This window comes from Adiantum capillus-veneris, chromosome 29, assembly GCF_014529385.1.
Source record: "Adiantum capillus-veneris isolate H3 chromosome 29, ASM1452938v2, whole genome shotgun sequence".
NCBI lineage: Eukaryota > Viridiplantae > Streptophyta > Polypodiopsida > Polypodiales > Pteridaceae > Adiantum > Adiantum capillus-veneris.
The window spans coordinates 39554272-39576414 of record NC_140959.1 but is presented as its reverse complement, the minus strand read 5'-3'; the positions used below and the strand labels follow the sequence as shown (position 1 = coordinate 39576414).

The 22143-nt window shown below is 45.2% G+C and overlaps 1 pseudogene; it reads right to left on the bottom strand.

The window, feature by feature from the left end:
- Positions 1 to 20175: 20175 nt before the first annotated feature.
- Positions 20176 to 21061, bottom strand: LOC147419069 (uncharacterized; annotated as a pseudogene).
- Positions 21062 to 22143: the final 1082 nt, after the last annotated feature.

Sequence of the window (22143 nt, the reverse complement as noted above, 5' to 3'; positions counted from 1 at the left end):
GTGGACAAGCGGGAGAGCAGCGCGAGGGAGTGAGGGAGGGCGATGGCGCAAGGGGGGAGAGGTGCGAGCAGCAGCGAGACCTTTCCGCGTCGGTTTGCCAAAACAGTGGAACTCCGCCACTCTTCGTCTCGTGTCGTGCATCTCTTTCTGTTCAATTGTTATTTGGAGTGCTTAAAGTTGTTCAGTCTGTTCTTTTCCGTTGGCACGTGGCGCCCATCCTAGTTACAGTGGTATTAGAGCTTCAGGCGTGTGCTTTTCTCTCAAAGCATACCGGTCCTACAAAAGAGGAGACAAAGCACTTGGGCACTTGGAAATTTCTATGAAAGTATCTTCGTGCCTCGACCCCGGACTTATTAGGTACTCCACCCTTGCTTCATCGCGCATCGGGCACCCTCCCATCTTCATCGCTTTGTCTTACAAGGCATAAGCCATAAAGATCACTTGCAAAGAAAGACCAATGGTTTTTCAAGCCGTTATTTTTTTCAGAGGCAATGCCATGCAATGGTGGATGTCTATAGCTACCAAGCCGCACACTACAAGGACTTCGCAAGCTTTCAAGAAAATTTTTGCGCGAAATTATATGCCTTCAGACATCTTTCTTCGCAGTGTAGCTTCTAGCAGAGTGGGTTAACCTAAAATGCTTGCCAGAGAAACCCTAGCAGATTAAAATTTGAAATTTCTCGACATCTCACCAAGTGTCACTTCTCGAGCTCATAACCTTGGAGATACAGTGTGATTGCTATGTCTTGAGACTACCATCACCACCACAGGAACATTGTCTGGGGAAGCCTGTTTTGACTATTCGAGAGCTTATGGACCATGTTGCGGTCGGCTACGACCTTATGAAAGGAATCTAACCCTAATTGTCAGTGCACGTTTCAAGATGGAAAGTTAGTCGTCTTCTCGAGCTCGACTGCTGTCGAGATTGCTTTTTAAGTTTGAGTTCTGTTTGAGAACTTGTTTGGTGATCCTGTTTGGAATTTGTTTGAAATAGATGGTATCTGTTTTGAACCTGTCTCGGTGCCAATTTGAATTGTTTGACTCTGGTTTAATACTGGTTTCAATGATTGGTGACTTTTACTCCCGGGTGGAGTAGTGAGAAATGATGTTTGAGAATGCTGTTTTTACTCATAGCCTGGACCAAGATGGTTATTTACGGGGGGAATATTAAGAAGTCTGAGCAGTGGTTACTCTCAGCACCTCCAGATGACGCACGCTAAGGTCTTGGGGACGTTTGGTTGTAAAAGGCCTCTATATCTCTCGGCCCGGACCTTTTTAGGTTATGCAGGAGGAGTGATGAGAGAGTCGTTGAACAGCTCATGGCCCGGACCTGGATGGTTCTTTACAAAAGGAGTGTTGATCGACGGCTTTATATTTCTATGTCTTGTAACATGCATATGTGAGCATTCGTGTTGCATTGTGATGTGCCAACCACTGAATATCCTTATTGGATGAGATACTTTTGGAAAGCCAATGACCCAGGATATCAAGAGCTTCAATATGGAATGAGACTCCTTATTGCATGAAATTCTTTTGTGAAGCCAACGACCCAGTAAACCAAGAGCTCCGATTTGGAATCAGAAAACTGATTGTCTCTCGAAATGACCCTCAAAAATTTTTGAGCTAATTTGAGTTCTTTTGCAAATATGTTGTAATCACGGACGATTACTTTCTTTCAAGAAGGGGGGATGTCACAAACTGATGACATGTCAAGCCACTCAAGGACGGACCCAACCTGAACATCTCGAGCGAGGTGCGTACGCACCCCTAAAAAGAAGCAACAGAAGAAGTAAAAGTTCCACCAACCTTTGGGACCCCGTCTGATGGGGCCCAAATGGCCTAAAGGCATTAAAATAATGCAGGACCACACGCACACTCACCTGCGTAAAGGATGATGACGTGGAAAAGATGTATGAAATCCCGGATTTCACGTTGACATGCTGACATGGCAACTATACGCATTTCCACAATTTCCACTGACAGTGCCACATGGCAGTTATACAAATTTCCACGAAATGCACTGCTTGCTTTTGGGTGTCAGCTTTTGAGCCAATTGCTTTTGAGTTCCAAGCTTTTCATTGCCAAGGGCCTTTAAATATGAGTCGTGCATCTCTTTCTGTTTAGTTGTCATTTGAAGTGCTTAAAGTTGTTCAGTCTGTTTTTTTTTCGTTGGCACGTGGTGCACATCCCAGTTACAGAGTTACTCCACTCCTTTGTCACAGATTACCTAGATGGAATAAAGTCACTAATTTTCCTTTGGATTTCAAGGATACTGATGTGTTGACAATATTCTGTTGTATGACTTTATGAATAAAGAACTTGGAAATGGGAATTCTCGAAAATGAATCTGATTTAGATGTACTCCCTTATATGATTTTGTTTGAGTACGGGTTACTGCAACATTTTGGTCTTGAGATTTTATGGCCATGATCGTAATAACAATTAGCTAATCCGACATCAGTGAGGTTCGATGTGGATCTAGATTCCATTGCTAAATACGTTGCCAAGAATCATGGTCCTAGACCTAGATGGATTTTTTAATGTGATATGATTTGAATGTGATGTGAATGTGCATTGAATGTCGCCTTTGTGCAAGTGCTAGATTTGTGTCGTCTAGTGCATCGATACTTAAGAGTCAATGTCTACAGAACCTATTTATGGCTTATGTCTGTTTCTACAAGCGTAATCGAGGGCGATTACAATTCTTTCAAGAGGGGGGTATGTCATAAAAATGATGACATGGCATGTCCAACTTTGTTCCAACTTATAGGGTCTTGTCTGATGGGGCCCTGGGAACACTAGAGAATAGAGAGAGAGAGATCGCAGAAAAACATTGACGTGGAAGTTGTATGGACGCTCTGCGTTTCACGCTGGCTGCCGTACGGAAATCCATGATTTGCGTTGCCCAGCTTTCGGAGGATGAAGCTTTTGAGTTTGACGCTTTTCATGTATTGCTTTTGTAGAGCCCTTGGGGCCTTTAAATACGAACCCAAGGCCACTGTCTAGCTCAGTTCTGCTGACGAGCAATAGAGCAGAGAGACCTTGTAACTTTCCTCAAGCATTGATTTAAAAATAAATATCAAAAGGGGCGCCAATCTTTGGGGCCAATATCTTTGGGCACGAAACTACGTTGGACCGTGTCAACTCGAGTGAATTGTGATTTAAGTTGTGAAGTGGTTTCTTAATGATTCTATCGTGTGTCGTGCCAGATTCTCTACTTGGGGTATCCAAGTCTGTTACAGCCCTTGTAGTAGCCTCCCCCTCCTATTCTCTTGATTCCTGGTTCCCTTGTAGTATATAAGAGGAGGGGAGGTGAGACTCAATGTGCATAAGTGTAAACGAGAAATACAAAGAGCATTGTAGTAGCATTTCCCTCATGCTCTCTTGATTCCTCATTCCCTTGTAGTATATAAGAGGAGGGGAGGTGAGACTCAATGAGCATTGCAAACAAGAAATACAAAGAGCATTGGCTATTTCACTAGCGTCTCTCTCTCTCTCTCTCTCTCTCTCTCTCTCTCTCTCTCTCTCTCTCTCTCTCTCTCTCTCCTTCCTTCGGTGCTATTGTCCCTGCTGACATTTTCCTCCTAACCTCTCTTTTTTTGTCCTATTGTGGCGTTTTCTCTACCACCATCCCCGAGTGCTGCGTCTTCCCTTATGCTTGTCATCGCCCACCCTTCTACAAGATGTGCTTGGTGCAGTGTGAGAGGTGGTGCACTTGGGTCCCCCTACCAAATTGTGCTCTTGTGATAGCTTTGTGCATTTTTGCGTCTATGCTGAGGTGGAAATGAATCCCCTACCAGATTGTGCTCTTGTGATAGCTTTGTGCATTTTTGCGTCTATAATGAGGTCAAATCATTTCCATTCCGTTGCATTCTTAGACATCAAAATCCAAAAAGCTCATTCATGTAGGCTATGACCCTTTAGTATCTACATATTGATTGTATGATCCCACTACTCTGACCATTGAGCATAGCCATGATATTATCTTTGATGAGTCCTACTAGTTTACCTCAAGATTTTGGTTCCCCAACTGGCCCCTCCATTTCAGCCTTGAAGTTGGGAGGGGAAGAGACCGGGTAACAGATATTTTTGATATGTCACACGATGGGTGACAGGAGCAGATGCTTTCCAGTGAAGAAATCTATTTCTACATTGCTTTTGTGCATGAGGTTGCATCCAAGGACGTCTGAGAAGTGTTGTGCAACATTAGTTTTCAGCTCACAAGCTTTTGCTTTGTTTTTCAATAGGTTCGCACTTTTAATAGGTGGTTGGCTGCCCACCTGTCACTTATTAAAATAAAGCAAACCCAAAAAGAGGCGGCCCCGATTTGGCTAAAAATGGAATATAGTTAGCGATCTCTCTCTCTTTTGTTCAAATTCTATTTATTTTCCAATAATGAATTGCTCGTGTGCGCTCCCGTTTGTGACAATGGTATTAGAGTTGGGACGATTCTAAGAAGGAATGAGAAGAACCATGACGAGTCAAGGGAGAACACTGAGAAAGAACTTCAGCAAAGTACACGTTGAACTTCTTTCCCACCTGAGAGTTCTTCTTTCCCACCCTCCGCCTCCAACGTGTCTCTTCCACTATCTTGCATCAATAGTTAGCAGAGATGCAGAGGCAACCTATGGAGCTACGCTCTACACAGGTCCCATTTTTTCCGTCACCAAGGGTACTTTGCCTCTTCAACTCTATCCCGACCCCTTCAAAGGGGAAATGAAAGAGTGTAAAGAGACCGCTGTAGACTCGTGATTGGGAAAATGGACCGCCTTCTTTGATATGCATCATTTTACTGACGCCCAACGTCTTGAGCAACTTCAATTCATGCTAAAGGGGAAGGCCTACTCTTGGTGGGCTGGGTTACGACCACAACCCAAGACTTGGGTAGAGTTTCAACCGATCTTTTGTACCCAATTTATGCAAGTCAATAGGATCGAGTGCTTTAAGAAACTTTTCCAATGCGAAATGGAAAAGCGAACTCTGGACTCTTACTCACATGCCTTCAAGGATCTTCTCCATAAAACAAAGGCTCTTGACGACTCTACGGTCATCGTGCACATGTTATACCTTTTCGGATTGCTGCCAGCATATCAAAATGAGGTATTATGCAAACCGATCACTTCTATTGAGGACATATGTAAGTTCGCCAAGAATTATGATAATACCTTGGAAACTTATGGGGATGGCCGGACGGATGGGAACATTCCTCATCATGGTTCCTCCACATCAAAGTTCAAGCGCTCGACGCTTCAGCAGCCACATGTCAATTGTCAGACCCTCTGCAGAAGAAATCCAAAAACGAAGACAAATAAAAAAAGGCAGCTTGTATGGAAGATCAAAAGAAAACCGTTGTTTTGACTACCACCAAATCAACCACTTCCGCGATGATAAGACGTGTCTGAAGCAATAGAGGAAGCCGGCTACCTCCGCATTAGCGAGTACTTTGATAAACGCCATCGACAATCCAAGTACTTTATCTTCTTTTGATTCAGAGTATTTTCATGCTAACGCATGTAGCTGGCCAGGTTGTCACGTTAATAAGGCTGTGTGTTTGGCCCGCATGATCTTCCCTTCATTAAAGGAGAGATCAATGGCCACGTAGTGACGGTCTTATTCGAAAGCAGCTCTTCTCGTGTGGTACATGAACTTAAGCTCGACACATCACCCACAGACCATCCGTATGTGGTCCGTTTCGTGGAACGTAAGAGCGGTCAATGGACTGAGATTGTGTCGTGACTCGACCTCCGAATCCAACGTTACCACGAAGTCCTAGACTTCCCCATCATGGGCCCTGAACATATAGATGTTATTTTAGGCATGCTATGGTTTTATGACATGAGACTTCTCTGTCTATCGATTATGCATCGCATATAGTTTTCTTTGAGCTTGATGGTGTGTACCATGTGGTTGACTCTTGAGGAATCTCCTTCCACCCTGACCACCGATAATGATGTAAATCTGCTTTCAGTTAATGAATTCAATTCGTTGTCTCATGATCCTAGTGTACAATTTGTAATTTATTGGGGACAAAAAAAATTTGGTAATTTTTAATCTCATTATCATTCTCTTTTTTCAAAAAGTGATGTTACTATATCAGGAACTTGTGAGTCTCTGTCTCATCATGATGAAGTCATTAAATGTTATTTGGATTCTGTTTTGGCTGAGTTTACGAAAGCATTTTCATTGGATTTACCAAATGGACTGCCACTGTCTCATGGACATGATCTTGATCACAAGATAAAGCTTTTGTCGTCCGTTAGCCATCCCGTATCTGAACAACCATATAGGTTCATCCCGAAAGAACAAAACAAGATAGCTAGGCAACTTCAAGCCTATCTTATGAAAGGATTCATTTGACCAAGTAAGTTTCCATGGGGCGCTCCGGTTCTTCTAGCTGACAGAGGGATGCGCATCTACGACGATTACAAAGGTCTCAATAAGGTCATCGTGAAGAATAAGTATTCGTTCCTCACCTGGATGACCTTATGGATTGGCTCTCGCGTGCTTGTTTTTTTACTAAGATCGATCTACAATCTGGGTACCATCAGTTATAAATACATCCGCGTGATGTCCCAAAGACCACGTTTCGTACACAGTATGGACATTACCAGTTTTTGGTTTTACCTTTTGGATTAACCAATGCTCTTGCCACTTTCCAGCAGATGATGAATGATCTCTTTTATCCATATCTGGGAAAGTGGGTTGCTATGTTCCAGGACGATATCTTAATCTACAATAAAACACTCGAGGAGCATTTGCAACACCTTCGTCTTGTCATGTGCATTTTAAGACGGGATAGGTTGTATGCGAATCAAACTAAGTGCAAATTTTTTCGCACGGAATTGTTGTATCTAGGTCATGTTATCTTGGCAAATGGCATTCGCATTGACCCCATGTAACAAACTTGGACACTCCAAGTTAAGATTCTACTGCGACACAATAGAGATTCACTTCAAAACAGTTCACAGTTCACAATTGATTCGACACGGCCCGGCAGAATTCTGTGCCTTGAGATATTGGCCCATAGACTGACACCCCTTTCGGTATTTCTTTTTGTATTAATCTGTGCTCAAAGTACAAGGGAGTGGGAGGGGTCTCACTCTCCTCCTACATCCAAATACTCTGAGTTGTGAGAGACCAACCCACTTATTTAAAGGTTTACAAGGGATGCCAAAAGCAGAGCCACAAAAGCTGCTAGTAAAAAGCCTTCCAAAACTAAAGCAATTTCTCTCCCAAGCCTTTGCTTAAAATTTTGAAGCAACTTATCAAAAGCTTCTCCTTGCGTAGAATTTGCGTAGAGCAAAAAGCAAGCGTCCGTACTGTTGTCCGCAAATCACGGAAAGCCGTATGCTCAACCACGTTAGCCTGCTGCCGCAAATGGCGCCCCAGATCACGAAGGTCCGTACACTGCTGCCACGTGACAGTGCCGCCAATCGAGGAGGGTGTGTGTGTATGCCACTGGAAGGGCCAGCCACATCACTAGTTTCTGACATATCCCCCTCTTGAAAGCATTGTAATCGCCCTCGATTACGCCTGCAAAACAGACAGAGGCCATAAACTGTCTTAGTAGACACTGACTGTTAGTACTGACGCACTAGGAATACACATCTAGCACATGTACCAATCGACAGTTACATCACAGGACATCACTTGACATCACATGACAAATCACATTCAAAAATTCATTCGGATCTCAAACCGTGATTAATCAGCAACGTATTTAGCAATCGCATTTAGATCCACTCGAGACCTCATAGATGCCCGATTAACTATTCCTTATTGCAACCATGTCTATCAAGATCTTTCAGACCAAAATGCTGTAGGCATTTCGTCTATCAGTTCCTGTACTTAGACAAGTCAAGAAAAAATCAGTATCATATTATCGGGAATTCCAATTCATAAAGTCATACAACAGAATACTGTCAGCTCACAGTATCCTTGAAACTCAAAAGAGATATCAGTGACTTTAGTATCAAAAATCGAGGAAATCTGTTGACAAAGGAGTGGAGCGACTCCCCTCTTGTGCATACCCACTGCACCAAATTCCGCGCAAGTTGAGTTCGGGGTTCTATTTGGAATAGACTATGCTAAACCAAATGCTTCAAGGTAAAGGTTCACAATCTGAGGAGTATATGTCAGGTCCTCCTCCTCCATCCACTTTGCATCCAATGCGGGATAGTTCTTGAATTTAACCAAGAACCGACTTATCATTTTACCTTTTACCTTTCTATCTTTATGTGCCAAAATCTGTTTTGGAACGAGTATCTCCTCGTTTTCCTCCACTTTGGGTTGCTCATCTGGCTCCCCATCATCGGGCTCATCACCTTTAAAAGGCTTCAAGAGACTCACATGAAAAGCATTGTGAATCCTCCAAGTATTGGGCAGCTTCAGTTGATAGGAGACATCATTTATCTTTTCGGAAATCTGGAAAGGTCCATAGTATCTCATGCTAAGCTTTGGAAAAAGGCTAAAGCCCCTCCTTTCCCTTTTTCTTTCTCAGGCGTGCCTTCTCAAAACGTAAGAGCACCCAATTGTTCTCCTTCAATTTCAAATCCCCACGATGTCGATCTCCTGCCTTTTGTGTCTTTCTTGAGATTTCTCTAAAGCCTCCCGGACCTTGGCAAAAGCAGTGTCCAAGTCCCATCTGTATTCGTCAGCTTCAAAAACCTTATCTTTCGTGCTTAGGAAGGGTGGAACCTTCGTAGCACCTTCAATAATCTCAAATGGCGCCTTCCCATCGAAGAGTGTATCGTGTTATTATAGGCAAATTCCACCAAGGGCAAATACTTTTCCCAATGAGTCTTCTGATCTGAGATGTAAGACTTCAATAATCCAGTACAATTGAATTTGCAATCTCCGATTGCCCATCTGTCTGCGGGTGGAAAGATGACAAGAACTGCAACAGCATGCCAATGTTCTTCCAAATAGCCTTCCAACACAAACTCGTGAATATGGGGTCTCTGTTGGAGACAATTCTCTCAGGCATGCCATGTAATCTGAAGATCTGGGCAATGAATAGTCTCGCTAAGTGGTCCGACTTGATTGTCTTTTTCACTGTAATGAAATGAGCTAGTTTGCTAAATCTGTCAATAACAATCCAGCTACCATAGTGCCCACTTTGTGTTCTCAGGAGATCAAAAATAAAATCCATTACATACTTTCCCAGGGGCGGGTGGGTATGGGTAAAGTGCTTTATGCCTGTCAAACTTGACCTTCAGGCATACTAAGCAACTGCGTACAAAATCGTCCACGTCCTTCTTGAGTCTCAACCAAAAGAAGTATATCTCCACACCTTTCAAGGTGGTAGCAATGCCGCGGTCACCCGTAAATGGTGGACAGTGGCATTAGGTTAGAACCTTTTCCCTTAACGACTGTGTAACGCACAAGATCTAGGGTAATTTTCGTTCGTCGTACGGAACGTTTCGTTCCGTTCGCCGGTCCCGTCCCGTGCAGTGCGTTTAGTACGTTCCGTTCAGGCCGAAATTTTTAGCCGTTTATGACCATTGGCGGCAGTTTTTGAACGTTTAAAGTGAGCGCTAGTGGGCGTCTAGGGAGCCATTTTGGAGCATGTTTTGCAACCATGTTCCAATGCCCATTGCCATGCTCTCCCTCTCACATGCATAGTGCCTCATGCTCTCCTCTCCCATGCTCTTCCTCTTCCTATTTAAGCAACTCCTCCCCCTTGTTCTCCAACACAACTTACAAGTTACATTGTACAAGCTCTACCCTCTCAATGCTCTCATCATCCATGTGCTCCCATTGAAGCTCTCAAGTGACAAGGCTCAAGCTCTCCATCTTCTCCCCCTTTGGTCTCTCCCCCTCAAGCTCCCTTGGCTCTCTACTTCTCCCACCCCCACCCCATCCTTCCAAGTGCTCTCTCTCTCTCGCTCTCTCTCTCTCTCTCTCTCTCTCTCTCTCTCTCTCTCTCTCTCTCTCTCAAACTGGTGCCAATATTGCGACTGCATACATCATGGCAAGTGTGACTAGAGTGTCAAAAAGCCACCCCTTGGTGCGGGGCTCTTGGAAATGGGCCTAATGGCATCTGCGCTCCAAGGTAGCCAACGCTGCATACCCTCGTGTAAGCCGCTACCTAAGCCATGGAAAATCTACCAGTGGTGCCAGTGAAAGTCACCCCCAGGTATACATATGAATCAACCACCTCGACCTGCCCGCCTGCTCCTGTGAGTACTACTCTGCTCCGAACTGTCTTGGAGGTGTGGAAAATCATGACCTTGGTCTTGCCAAGGTTCACTGTGAGCCCTCGATGTGTGCACAAATCATCCAAGGCTCGTAGGTGGCTCTGTAGTCCCTCCTGTGTCTCAAAAACTAGAATGATATCATCAGCATAGAGCATAATATGGACTGGTATACCTGCCAAGTCGGATCCCGCCCCTCCTGCTCGTAGAATGTAATCTGGTACCTTGTCGTTGTAGAGACCAAATAGAGTCGGGGAGAGGGGGCATCCTTGCTTCACACCACTAGTGCTAGCAATGGAATCCAATAGTCCACTTGGGAAGTGCATTCTACCAAAGACCTGTGCGTATAGAGAGTGAATTGCCCAGATCATCTCAGATGGTATCTGTAGCTCCTGAAGGCGTTGAAAGAGTCTCTCTCTAGGGATAGTGTCAAAGGCCTTGCGGAAACCCACAATCAACAGCAGAGTCTCCTCATCCCTGCTTTCGCTCCATCGATCAAGCAACGAAGCACGAAATGAGGTCAATAGTCGAGAAAGTGCATCCAAAGCCTGCCTGTGCCTGGTGCTCGTATACCTGATTCCTCTGCATGCGTGCTAAGCTTTGCCTCAAGAGCAACCCCATATAGTTTGGTCAATGTGTGGGCAATCATGATAGTCCTGTAGTTCCCTGGGTCCAGGGTGTTGCTAGATTTGTGGATAGGCATGATGGTGTGCATAGTCCACTCCTCTGGACCCATTTTCCCTATTTTTGACATTTTTCACTTATTATTTTAAGTGACTTTTGTTGGGAACTGAGTAGGGCAAATTGGGTAAGATAATATATAAGGAAACCAAGGCTAGCACTATTTGGTAGAAGAGAAGGAGAACACAGGTACAAGTGCAGCAGGTTCCCCCTCTCTCTCTCAAGCAAGACTCCCCCCTTGGTGGCAATTTTCCCCAGCAAGTCCAGGGTTTTACACACAATCCCCATTGGCGTTTTCAACATCTAGCCTCATCGCCAATAACCTCAGCCTGCCAACGTTTTCCAGCCAGCCTGTGCAGCGTTTCCAACCCTCAGTACATAGCGTTTTCAGCATTTGTCAACCCTAACAGGCAACATTTTCAACAGCAGATCCTCAGCCATTGGACAGCATCAGCAGGGCAATTCCAGTGTTAGGTGCAACGGAATGAATGTTTGCACTTTGCTCAAGATGAGTGCTCTGAACTGTGCTCAAGGTTCCTTTTAGTTCTTATGGAAGGGAGAGCCTTCCGTTCTTAAAGGAAAGTGCTATGATCACAAACAAAGTGAATGGACACTGTGCGTGCAAGTGTATGAGACTGAGAGATAGAGAGAGAAGAGAGATACGACACCAAAGACGTTGTAAAACCCTCCTCCAAAGGCCCCACTCGTCGGCGAGAGTGGTCTACTTATGATTGCACAAATGGGTACAATATGATGCATGGAAACTGATGCAACTTGGGACTATGCCGGTGACGACAACGGGGATGACGACGAGACGACTTAAGGGCTGAAATCTGCGGTCTTCTATCTGCTGTCCATAAAAATGCTATGGCTGAAAATCTGGGACTATTTCGGTGTGACTGAAAAATGCTGTTTTGGCTGCGTTTTTGAAGGCTGAGAATGACGATATCTTACATGCATCTAGGGCTGAATCTACTGATGTTCGTGAATGTTGAAAACGCTGACTATCTGCTGCAGAAATGGCTGAAAATAAAAAACGCTGGCAGATTTGGTAGCATTAGCAAAAACGTTGGGGTTGTGGGGGTGTTGGCGATAATCAAGCTGAAAACGCCGGGGTCAAGGAGAGATGTGGCGATGATAGTAAAAACGCTAGGCTTAGGGGGTTCTGGGCTCGCCAAGGGAAGCTTGGAGAGGTCTTGCTGAGAGAGAGGGAGTACCTGCTGCCTGTGGCCTGTTGTGCTCCTTGCTCATCTACCAAAGAATGCTAGCTTTGGTTTGCTTATATATTTTCTTAGCAAAATGGCCCTAACTACTTTTGTTGGGAAGTCACTTAAATTAATAAGTGAAAAATGTCAAGAATAGGGAAAATAGGCTAAATGCACTGGAAAAATCCCCTAACTGATTCTAATGGATTCTGATGGGAATACTAATGATCACGCTGTGTGCAACCAAAGGATATGCATCTATGCTAAGTGACTGGGCATGCACGGTCTACGAATAGAATCACAAAAGTGCCAGATCACTTCTAAATCTAGACCGACTGGACTAACTGAACCCTGATCATGTTGTAGCTTGTCCACGGACACATAGGGTTGGATGTGTCACGTGACATCCAGAGCCAAAAGACAGCTTTACTTTCAGCAGCAAACAGGCCAAAACAGCCAGCAAAGGTCAGCCTTTTCATACCTCAGCCAGTAGCGTTTTAGAGGACCTGCCGGCATGAAGAATTTCATGCCTTCAAGTCCACAACCGCAGGTAGCGAGTCGAGTCGTCGCCGTCATATCCACCCATTGCGTCATAGTTCTCAAGTTGCATCAGAGTTTGTACGAGTTTGTGCAATCAATAGTAGACCACTCTCGCCATCGAGAGTGGGGCCTTCGGAGGAGGGTTTTACAACGTCCCGGTGTCGTATTCTCTTCTCTCTCTATCTCTCAATCTCATACACCTTCACGTACAGTGTCCATTCACTTTGTGTGTCCATTGCACTCTCTCATTAAAGAACGGAAGGCTCTCCCTTCCCTAAGTAAAAGGAACCTTGAGCACAGTTCGGAGCACTCATCTTGAGCAAAGTTCATCTTTCATTCCATTGCACCTTACATCTCTTGCACAAGAACATTCATTTCATCATGCAGGCATTTTACCGCATGAACCACCTCTTATAAGTCATTTTATTGAAAGTGACTTTTGGAGTTCTTTTTGTAAGTTTGTTGAAAAAGTAGATGTCACAAATTGCTGACGTGTCAAAGCCCTGAAGAATGGAGCCAACCTACAGATGTCGGCCGAGGGGCCTAACCCTAAGAAGAACAAGTAGCAAAAGAAAAAGTCCTACCAACTTATGGGGACCCCGTCCGATGGGGCCTCAGTGACATAAAGGGATTAAAATAAAGCAGGACTCACATACACATAGACGAAAAAACTTATGACATGGTAGCTATACGAACGCTCCGCGTTTTGTGCTGACTGATGACGTGGCAGTTGTATGTAATTCCACAAAACGCGCTAGCAGCTTTTTGGCATTGCTTTTGGACCAGAGGCTTTTGAGTTTAAAGGCTTTTTATGTAAACTGCTTTTCATAGGCAAAGGGTCTTTAAATATGTGATAAGGGCTCATTCTTTGATAAGCTTCCTGGAGAAGGTGCAGAGTCTGAAGTATCGGCTTGTACTATATTGATGCAATATAAAGAAATACCGAAAGAGGTTTGGGGCCAATACTCTCTGGGTGGAATTCCGCCACTCCATGTCACGTGTCGTACTCTCTTTCAGTTCAGTTGTTATTGAAGTGCTAAAAGTCTGTTCAATCTGTTCTTTTCTATTGGCATGTAGTGCCCGTCTTGTGACAGTGGTATCAGAGCATTAGGTGTGTGCTTTTCTGAAAGCACACAGGTCCCACCAAAGAGCAGACAGAGCAAGATCGCACTTTAAAAGTTCATTGGAAATTTTAGCTTTGTGCCTCGACCCCGGACTTGTTAGCCACTCCCACCCTTACTTCATCGCGCATCGGACGCGCTCCCATCTTCACCGCTCATGTCTTACAAGGCATAAGCTAAAAAGATCACTTGCAAGAGAAGGATCCAATATTTGTTTGGAGTCACTGTTTTTCTCAAAAGCAGTGCCATGCAAATGTTGATGTATATAGCTACCACGCCACACACTTCCAAGGACTTGGCAAGCTTTCAAGAAAAATTTTGCCCGAAGTTATATGGTTTCTGACATCTTCCTCTGAGTGCAACTTCTAGCAGAGGGGTATCCTGAAATGCTTGCCATGGAAACCCTAGCAGATTATAACTTGAAATTTCTCGACATCTCTCACTAGATGTCTCTTCACGAGCAGATGACCTTGGAGTTCCAGTGCGAATGCTATCTTGGGACTACCATCGCCGCCAAAGAAAACATTGTCTGTCCAAGAGCCGATGGACCATGCTGTGCTCGGCTACGACCTTATGGAATGAACCTAACCCTAATTTTTGGTGCAGGTTTCAAGATGAAAAGTCGATCGGCTTTTCAAGCTCGACTGATGTCGAGATTGCTTTTTAAGTTTGAAATCTGTTTGAGAACTTGTTTGCTGATCCTGTTGGAATTTGCTTGAAATGGATGGTATCTGTTTTGAACCTGTTTTGGTGCCGATTTGAAATGTTTGACTCTGGTTTTACTACTGATTTCATTGATTGGTGATTTTACTCCCGGGTACAGAAGTGAGAAATATTGTTTTGGTACTTTTTGAACCTCGAAACAACACAAGTAGATGCCTGGGGAGCGTTTCGTTGTATGCACGCAGGCCGATGGTTGGGGGAGCATTTGGTTGTATGCTTAAAAAATAATTGTTGTTGTGAGTCCCGGCCCAGACCTCGATGGTTATGTGGGAGGAGTATTAAGAAGTTTGAGCAGTGGTTACTCTCAGCATCTCTAAACAACGCAGGCTGCGGTCTGGGGGCGTTTGGTTGTAAAAAGCCTCTATATCTTCCGGCCCGGACCTTTTTAGGTTATAAGGAAGGAGTGATAAGGGAATCGTTGAATATCTCCCGGCCCGGACCTTGTTAGGTTATGCGGGAGGAGTGTTCATCGGCGGCTTTATGTTTCTATGTTTTGTAATATGCACATGTGAGCATTTGTGTTACATTGTGATGTACCAACCACTGAATATTCCTAATTGGATGAGATTGCCTGAGTATGGAGTCTTAGTGCATCAAGACACCCGTGGAAGATCAGTGCGGTCTAGGTGTGATGGCTAATTTTACTACGCTGAAACATCAAGAGTTCCGATCTAGACGAAAGGAGAAGCCAACTCCTTGATCAAAAGAGCCGAAAGGAGAAGCTAACTCCTTAACAAAAAGAGCAAACTGATTGTCCCTCGGAATGACCCTCGGAAATTTTTGAGCTAACTTGAGTTTTTTGTAGATATGCTGTAATCGCGGACGATTACTTTCTTTGAAGAAGGGGAGATATCACAAATTGCTCACGTGTCAAAGCCCTTAAGAATGAAGCCAACTTGCAGATGCCGGTTGAGGGGCCTAAACCCTGAGAAGAACAGTAGCAGAAGAAGTCCTACCCACTTATGGGGACCCCGTCCGATGGGACCTCAGTGACATAAAGGGATTAAAATAAAGCAGGACTCACAGACACACATAAAACTGATGACGCAGCAGTTGTACGGACGCTCTGCGCTTTGCGCTAACTAATGACATGGCAATTGTACGGAATTCCGCAAATCGCACTGACAGCTTTTTGGCATTGCTTTTGGACTAGAAGCTTTTGAGTTTGAAGGCTTTTTATGTAAACTGCTTTTCATAGGCCAAGGGTCTCTAAATATGTGCTAAGGACTCATTCTCCGATATGCTTCCTGGAGAAGGTGTTGAGTCTGGAGTACCGGCTTGTACTGTGTTGATGCAATATAAAGAAATACCAAAAGGGGCGCTAGCTTTGGATACTCTCTGGGGTGGAATTTCGCCACTCCATGTCGCGTGTCGTGCTCTCTTTCAGTTCAGTTGTTATTGAAGTGCTAAAGTCTGTTCTTTTCTATTGGCACGTGGTGCCCGTCTTGTGACAATAGGTAGGACAAATTACTAAAGATCTATAAAAGAAACCCATTTGGACACTCAGGAGAAGGAGAAGTAGGGACACAAGGAGACAGGCACCCAACAGGCAAGCAACACCTCAACAGGAGCCCTAGCGTTTTCTCAAGAAGAAGAAGACCCAGATCAGCCTGGCGTTTTCAAATTTTCAACAAACAGCCCAACATTTTCGATTTTCAGCCTTGACCCCATCGTCGTCGTTGTCATTACCTTGACGACAACACCATCACCATCGTCATCGCAGATCCCTATCTTGACGACGACACCTTCGTCATCGTCACTGCAGTCCCGGGCTTGACGATGGTGACATCGTCATCATCGTCACAGTCACCATCGTCGTCACATAGACGAGCAGTACCCGTTGTCAACATCATCGTCTTCGACATAGACCTCGTCGTCGATATACGATCTTTGACATAGAACCGTCGTTGACTTCACCGTTTTCGACACAGTACCGTCGTCGACAAAGACCCTTAGTACCTCGTCGTCAACTTCATCGTCTTCGACATAGACCTCGTCGTCAACCTCCCCGTCTTCGACATAGAACCTCAATACCTCAATACCCCTTCAGTACCTCAGTAGCCATTAGCATCAGCATCTCAACATTTAGTCATTGTATCAGCATTGTGCAAGAATACTCTGACAACAGAGCAAGGGGACCCTTGAGGATTGGGACCCGACATCCCTGTGTCATCTCTTTTCTCTCTCTCGTCGTCTCTCTTTCTTTCAGTTCAATTCAGTTCTTTCAAGTGAAGTAAAGTGTCCCTTGTGTTTGTGTGCGGAGTACTTAGATCCGAGCAAAATCCTTATTCTCTTCCGCTGCACCGAACATTCGTATCAGAGCTCTGTGTGTGCTTCAACTTCACGAACTCAAGGGAAGAACCACCAAAGAACCAAAGAACCCCAAGTACCCAAGTACCCAAGAACCATCAAGAACCCAAGTTGAATCAAAGAACCCAAAGAACCTCTCCCACTTTTTTTTCTTGAAGAATCTTTGAGTCCTGACCATGGACTTACCAGATCCCATCTTCATTGTCATGTCTTTGAAGGAGGGTCGACACCGGATCCATGAAAACCCAGATCTTGAGTACCAAGATCTCCTAGCTTTGTATGCGGATATGGAAGGAGTTGGAGACAGGATCCCTAACCTCTTCTGCATTCGCATTCGCATATAGCGTGCATCCATTTCCCTCGTCATTGAACCTTTGAAAAGAACTCCGAAACCAAACCTCAGCCAATCAGCACCGGTAATGTTTTCACCATAGTCAGTTTCGGAGAATAGCTCTTGCTACAGCAGACAGAGTCAACACTATCTGGTATAGAGCCCATACTGATATTAGTAAGACTAGACAATGACCCTTACATGGTGTTTGCATCACCAGTAGTGCCACAGCACTCGCAGTACCATCAGTCCTTGGTTTTGAAGGAATTTTCATCGGTGATGCATCCACACCATCAGAAGCATTCATCAATCAACATCAGCAATACAGATAGAAATTCGACAGTTATGCCTCACTATTAACAGGGGAGGATGTCACGTGCGCACTTCACTTGCGCCACATGGACACGCTTCTGCCATAGTCTAACATGAGTCTTAGCTCAGGACTGACCTTGGCCCCTTTATGAGCCTCTAGCAAGACGTGCATGCCCATGCCGTTCACACTTGCATATCCTCTCTTGCACAAGAACATTCATTTCATCATGCAGACATTTTACCACGTGAACCACCTCTTATAAGTCATTTTATTGCAAGTGACTTTTGAAATTCTTTTTATAAGTTTGTTGAAAAAGTAAGTAAGGCAAATTACTAAAGATCTTTAAAAGAAACCCATTGGGCACTCAAGAGAAGCAAAAGAAACAGGGACACAAGGAGACAAACAAGCAACACCTCAACAAGAGCGCTAGTGTTTTCTCAAGAAAAAGACCCAGATGAGCCTAGCGTTTTCAGATTTCAACAGACTGCCCAACGTTTTCAATTTTAAACCTTGATGTCGTCGTTGTTACCCTCGTCGTCATCGTCGTAGTCACTATCCTGACGACGACACCATCGTCATTGTCATCGCAGATCCCTATCTTGACAACGACACCTTCGTCATCGTCATCGCAGTCTTGGACTTAACAACGACACCATCGTCGTCATCGTCGACATAGACGAGCTGTACCCATCGTCGACATCGTCATCTTCAACATAGACTCCGTCGTCGACACAGTACCGTCGTCGACTTCATCGTCGACAAAGACCCTTAATACCTCGTCCTCTGTCCATCCACCTGTGATGAAACTTGGAGGTATCTGTAATTACATAATGTCATAGAATTACTAACTTAGATATCAAGTCCACATGTGCTTACTAGCTTTCTAAAATAGGCCATTGAAGAAGAGAGTTATGCATGCATTTGACTTTTGTAGGTGAAGCGTTGATTTTTACCTTGCAAAAAGCAAGTCATTGAGGAGAGGGGAGTAAGGCCTACATTCGTCAATGTCGTCAACAAACGGGTGCAATTGTGTTGGTTTGAATGTAAGTATGTGGAGCGAGAATCAAGGAATCCTATGCGCCCCTTGCTAATTCCTTCCTCAAGGAGTCGTTGTACTTTGAGAATCAAAAGTCCTTTGTAGTACTAGCGCTATCCTTTTTCCCTCCCTAATCTCTCTCTCTCTCTCTCTCTCTCTCTCTCTCTACATGAGCACCGTACGAGCTCAACCTGCCTGCCTCTTTTGAAGTTTTGACTTCACGGCCCCTCCTTTCTATTTCTGCCTTGTTGGTTACAATGAAATAGTTATAGCAGTTTCTAATTTGCAAGCGGCTTCATGAATGCACCACATGCATGTGCTGCAACAAACTTAATGCGCCAAATGCAATCAGCTTGGAAGTTGGGACATGTACAGGACACATTCTACTCTATTTGGCTGAAAGAAAGTGGAGCATTTTGTCATATGCAAGAGCGTTCATCCAAAGAGAAGCTCTGTGTGTGCGTGTGTGTGAGAGAGAGCATTTTGTCATATGCAAGAGCGTTCATCCAAAGAGAAGCTCTGTGTGTGCGTGTGTGTGAGAGAGAGCATTTTGTCATATGCAAGAGCGTTCATCCAAAGAGAAGCTCTGTGTGTGCGTGTGTGTGTGTGTGTGTGAGAGAGAGAGAGAGAGAGAGAGTCACAACTTTCTGATTCACAGATGTGAGTAGCTAGCAATGACACGAGCTTGAGAAAGCCAAAGAGAAAACAAAGAAGCACAGGGTGTTCCATAGTGTTCATACCTCTCTTTGTCTTGGGCAGTCTTATGACCTGCTGAAAGCTTGACAAGTCTTGAGTTGCTTTGAGGTTGGCTTGGGAAGGAAGCGGCAGTTGCTTGTAGTTCAGAGGCTCCCATTGAGACTACAGCCTGCACCTTTTAAGCAACAGACCAGTCGAAGGACACACGGATGGGACGTTCATTCAATGTCATATGAAGCCCCAAGGGGGGGAGTCAGGACACTCAAGGTGCCCCACACAGAACCGTAGAGGGGCCAAAATATGTTCTTCTAATTTTGCAAGCAGGTCTAATTTAGGAGTATCTTAGGTCTAATTTAGGAGTATCTTGGGATGTCTAATTAAGGAGTATCTTGGGGAGATGCCCTGTGGAAAATGAAAGCAAAAGGGGAGGTTGCACGAATATCATGAAGAGCAATAGGTGGGGTGAAATGGACGCGTGTCCTTGGGCGAGGCAGGGCTAGGAGAGTTCTTTTGTCTGACCGACATGAGACAGCATGCGACAATGCCTATCGCTCTGTTAGTCTGTTTGTGTGCCAGCTCTGATGATGACTGAGGTCACGGCATGAGGGGAGGGCCGAGGTTGTTGTGTCACCTGGCTCGCGAGGTGGCAGACGACAACTAGAAGGGCCATGGACGTGTGTTTTTTTTTAAAATTGCAAGGACGTCAGCCAGTGCAACGGTTGCTCTCTGTCGACCTGCAGTGGAGAGGTCCTATGCAGAGTCTCCTCTCTCTCTCTCTCTCTCTCTCTCTCTCTCTCAACCTGCAGTGGAGCTTGTCTGGGCAACGTCTAGTCTCTCGCACAACAAACCAGGCATGCAGGACGTTGAAGGAACGCTTTAACTTTGAGGAGCTTCTTTCTTCTTTTTTCTCTTTTTGCAAAACCCACAATAGGGGGTGGAAGAAATAGATTAAAACCAAAAAGAATACATCTCCGTCCGTGCTGATACCGAGCCACGGAGCCAGACAAGTCCAACAAACTCCAATCAACCAAACACAGTATAGCCATCTTATCTAGAGGCTGCCACAGTTTATACATGAGCTACCACCCCATCCATAAACACCTCCAGAGGAGAAACCATACAACATACCGAAGTACACTGGCTATAAGGGAGCCACCTGACTAGAAGGTCATGCTAACTAGGGATACTACAATAGAGCAGAAGAGTCGACCGAGAGGGCGGGATCCGATGTCCCCATCACCAAGGAGATCTTAAGGGAACCACCAAGCAAGGACAAAGTCCGCTAGACGAGAGCCCCCAAGACCACCACATAGAGCCGATAGAGAAGAAAACGCCAAACCACAGCCGCATCCGGAAAAGGCTGAGAGCCAGATGGCGAGGCCACCATGTGCAGGGAGTCTGCCACCCTCCCTCCACACCTCAAACATCCACACCCCCAACGAGAAGACCTGATCCACTTGACAAGAACTGAACCACTTGACGATAACCACCTCCGAACCTGCCAGCAAACATCCTGACCAACTAGGCCTTAAGGGGGCCACGCCCTTTCTGAAGATGCCACCACAGAACTAAACCACTTGACGAGAACCACCAGCAAACATCCTGACCAACCAGGCCTTAAGGGGACCACGCCCTTTCTGATGATGCCACCACAGTGCCAATACCCAACGAGCCACCCCCACAAAACCAGCATGACCAGGCCCGCCACCTGTCCAAGACCCAAGAACCCATGGCGAACTGTGTTGTTCTAGCAAGGAACATGGCTGCCGCCGAGCCGAATTGCAAAAAGAAAGCCTAACGCTGCAAGGAACACCTGGCTACACAGGACAGCAAGGGCAGCCGGGAGCTCGTACCCATGAGCTCCCCTGTCCACCGGCACGAAGCCACTCTGCCTTGCAAGCCCACGCATGTCGCAACACCTGTGCGTGCCCGCAACAAGAATAAGAACGGCTCCTGGTCCACCCGCCTAAGAGGGCCCCCACCTTGCGCGACACAGCCAGAACTGGCGCCCAAGCTCCTGCAACAGAGGATGCCCTCCCCTGCTCTCGGCTCTCAGAGCTAGGGTTTTTAAGCTTATGCTTTTTTAGGAGCTTCTTTCTTCTTCCATCGACCTCAATTTTGATCGCAGAGTAGCTCATTGCATTCGTCTTACTTTCGAATCTCAAAATGTATCCCAAAAAAATGGGGACCAAGAGAACACCCACAAGGCCTCATCAATGGTGGCTTTGTGGCCTCATCAATGGTGGAGGAGAAAAACGCAGGGGGCGCCAATCGTGAACCGCCAGATTCAATAGTTGCCCCGAATTTTCTAATCAACCCACATTTACAATATGACATACTCGAATCACCTATATTTCAAAGAACGCATGTAGGCGTAGTGGTTAGTGCACGTGGCTCGCAGTGGGGTGGTCATGGGTTAAGACATGGGGTGCAGATTGCCCCAAATTTACAAATGTGCATCTGATGGTCCGAATCACCTCAACCGTAGATCCCATTTGAAGCCGCATGTGCAAGATAGTGTGGAGGCCCACCAGGGTCCAAAAGAGTAGTATGCAGCCACGGAGGTTTGAAACCACGTCAAGCCCATCAAACAAGCAGTTCTGCTTTTGCTTTTTTGTGCCATTACTAGTCCCAAAACGCCCTTATGGTGGGGTATGATCCGTCATAGCGCTAAGGCCGTAACGTTACTGGCCTCTGTACTCTAGGGGGGTAATTTGTAATATGGTTATGATGCTCACACGTATTGTAGGTTATTGTTATTTGGAAAGAATGGTGTAGAGTAACCGGCTCACCCCACTCCAAGTAGGAATTCGTTTTTCACCTTGTGATTCTCTTTTTGGCATAGAAAAATGTGATGTTCTCCTAGTTTTCTCAACTCCATCATGTGGAGACACTTTTCCATGTGTGCTTCCTCTATTTTCCCTCTCCTCCAAAGCGTGAAGGCATTGAAAAGAAATGCATGATATATTATTTTACTCCTCAGCTTCATAC